The 3,133-nt window shown below is 56.9% G+C and overlaps 1 pseudogene; it reads right to left on the bottom strand.

The window, feature by feature from the left end:
• Positions 1–234: 234 nt before the first annotated feature.
• LOC101019540 lies at positions 235–1,071 on the bottom strand (annotated as a pseudogene).
• Between the last annotated feature and the right edge of the window lie 2,062 nt (positions 1,072–3,133).

Genomic DNA, 3,133 nt, shown 5'->3' with positions numbered 1-3,133 from the left:
GCAGCAAGCAATCCTATTCCTTGGACCTCAGTTTCCCTTTTTGTAAAGCAAGCCTGTATCTCGCTCTCTGCCCTAAAAGCCTGAGTTCTGGGCTTGAGATGAGCGCGTCCCGTAGAGCAGACTCCAAGTGGACGTTGACCTGGGTCTTCTAGAAGGCCAGAATCCGGCCAGCTCTTGGGTCCGGTCCTCCCGCGGGACCCCGCACGCCCAGTCCCAGCGCCGCCCCCTCCCAACTTCCCTTTGTTCCCCCAGGCCCCGCCCTCTCCGCGCAGCTCGCTCCCCATTGGCCGGGGGGCGGGGCGGCAGCCGGGCCGTGTGCGCCTGCTCTGTGTGTGTTTCCCCGCGGCAGCCCAGCGCCAGCTGCAGCTCAGTGATCCGAGCCGGATCCTGAGCGGGGAACACGGGCTGAAGCGAAGGCTGCGGCCCCGCCCCGGGGCTTCATTGTTGAGGCTGCCGCGGCTCTGTCGGCTGCTCAGCTGCCCTCCAGTCGGCCCAGGCGCCGCGGCTAGGAGCAAGCGCTGCGAGGCGGAGGCCTGAGGTGAGACGGCGCGACCGGCAACCGGGTCTCCGGACCGGGCGGGGGTTTCTGCCCCAGGCGTGGCGGCTCCGAGCTGGGCTCCGCAGGGTCCGGGGTCGGGATCCGGGGTCCGTGCGCCTGGGCTTTGTCTCGGCCTCGGGTGCCACCGGGGGCTTCGCGCCTGCTGCGACACCGCGTGGGCCCGCGCGGTGGTCCCGGTCGCCCTGCGGGTGGGGGCCGGTCCCCACTGCTCCCCGGCTCCCCGCGTCTGCCGCGGAGGGGACTGCATGGACCCGGGCGCTGGCTTCTGCCCGGTCCCCCCGCGGCGTGGCTGGTCCCCGCGTGCGGCAGAGGGCGTCCTGCGAGGACCCACTCGTGGGGCGGGTCCGGGTCACCGCGAGTGGGAGACTCCGTCGCCCTCCCCGCCCTCCCTCGCAGCGAGACTGCGTCGCTATCACCGAAGGGACTGCGCGGACCCTCGGACGAAGGAGTCCGTGACTCTGGGTGGGGGCTCTTTCCCGGCCCACATGACGGCTTCCTGAGTGTTTTGTCACCTATATAGGTGGCTGCGTGAACCCGCGCGCGTGGGTCCTGGCCGCCCTGCTAGTGGGGCTGTGCGCCGCCCCGTGGCTCGTCTGGGTCGACCCCACCTGGGACGCGGGTGTAGTGGGGGTCTGTGCCCTGGGGGCGCGGTTGGTCGGGGCGCACTGCCCCTAACCCGTGATTTATCCTCTCACTTGCCGGGCGGGAGGAAGCGAGAGGCGCGGGCCGGAGCTGTGGCGCAGCGGCCGCACAGACCTCTGCCCTGGCCGGCGCGTCCAGGGGGAGGGGGAGGCGAGGGGCTGTCACCGCGTCCCACCGCCGCGCTTCCTGCTCTGGCCCCGGGCTGGGCTCTGATTGGAGGAAGCAGGGCCCTTCAGCCTAGCGCTTTTTGATTTCTTTCGTTAGTAATGGGAAGAAAAAAAAAATCTGGAAAGCCAGATTAAACTTTGTAGCTCTCAGCGCCTGGAGAGTGGAAGAAACTCTCCCAAAAATTTGGCGGGCCGGAAAATGCGTTTCAAGCAGGAGCATCCACACGCAGGGAATGAGGCCAAGGCAGTTACAGCTAGAGGTCAGATTTATGAGGAGAGAGCCAGGGTGAGGTCCATGGGTGGGGAGACTCCGACCTCAGCTTGATGGGAAGACCTGATGCTGCCCCTCAGACGCTGTATTTCTCAGCCGCCAAAGAAAGTGGAATCACTCCTTAGTGAATGCTTTCATCAAACTTTTGAAAAACCTGTAATGTCCCAGGAAGCAAAATCAAACTGGACAGTTTCCCCCTTTTAAGAGTGTTAAACGTCCCGGAGACAAACAGCAGAAGGTTCAAGGAGTCCAAATACTCAACCTGAAGTTCTTTCTGAACAAGAGATGGTGTATAAATAACAGGCATACAAGAGAAAACTGAACTAATCACCGCAGCTGTGGCTTCTAGCCCTGTAGCGTGTCATGCAGACCCTTTTGCCTTCTCTGCCCTCCACTGTCCCAGACCCCAACACTACGCGCACCTCCAGTCATCAGCTCCTGCCGACCCATTGCTGTGAACTCTGTTTAGGTGGCTCCCTTCTCTCTGAAGTTTTGCTTGTTCTCCTGAAGTCCTGGTCTTTAAGAGCTTATGATCTGCAGGGACAGATTGGCTTTGGGTAGTAAATAGTTAACTGTAGCACAGCTTGAAAAATGCTCTGATAGAGGTGGGCAGGCAGTTTGTACATGCGGGTAAATACGAGGTCCTTTTTCAATACCATGAATCCAAGTATTCATGCTATTTTAAATCTGCAATTCTTTGACTCTCCAGAGGGCTTTTAGATTAATTTTTTTTCTGTTAGTTCCTAGTGTTTGTTGCATAGTTCGGAGTACTTGATTAAAACTTACCAGGTCTGCCGGGCGCTGTGGCTCACGCCTGTAATCCCAGGACTTTGGGAGGTCTAGGCAGGCGGATCACTTGAGGTCAGGAGCTCGAGACCAACCTGGCCAACATGGTGAAACCCTGTCTCTACTAAAAATACAAAAATTAGTTGGGCGTGGTGGTGGGCGCCTGTAATCGCAGCTACTCAGGAGGCTGAGGCAGGAAATAGCTTGAACCCAGGAGGCGGAGGTTGCAGTGAGTCGAAATGGCTCCACTGCACTCCAGCCTGGGCCATAGAGTGAGACTTCGTCTCAAAACAAAAACAAAAACAAAAACAATGTACTGAGTCTACCTTCGGCTCTGGAATTTTCCTGGAAGGCCTTCTTTCCTGGGCTTCATTTTTCTCACTTTTGAGGGTAGTAAACTACATAATTTCCAAGAATCTTTGCCCTACACCTTTAATTCTTTCAAGCAAATATAGCAGAGAAAACTTCTCTTCCCGACAATGGTGTAAGTAATGGAGGCTTTTGAAAATGTGGGTTCTAAAATGGAAATTCTTTTTCTTCTTCCCCTTTTTTTCCTTTTAAACGAGTTTAGTTACATGAGTATATACTTTATCTCGGAGTTAAGGACAAGTATCTATGATGAAAGCTTAAGCAGCTTTTTGGGAATATCTTGCATATTCTTCACAATTGTGTTTTATGTGCAGCATCTTCACTATATCCAGTTGGTTT

The sequence above is a fragment of the Papio anubis genome, unplaced genomic scaffold (assembly GCF_008728515.1).
Source record: "Papio anubis isolate 15944 unplaced genomic scaffold, Panubis1.0 scaffold3234, whole genome shotgun sequence".
Lineage (NCBI taxonomy): Eukaryota > Metazoa > Chordata > Mammalia > Primates > Cercopithecidae > Papio > Papio anubis.
Note: the sequence above shows the minus strand (reverse complement) of the source record. Positions and strands in the feature narration are given on the sequence as shown.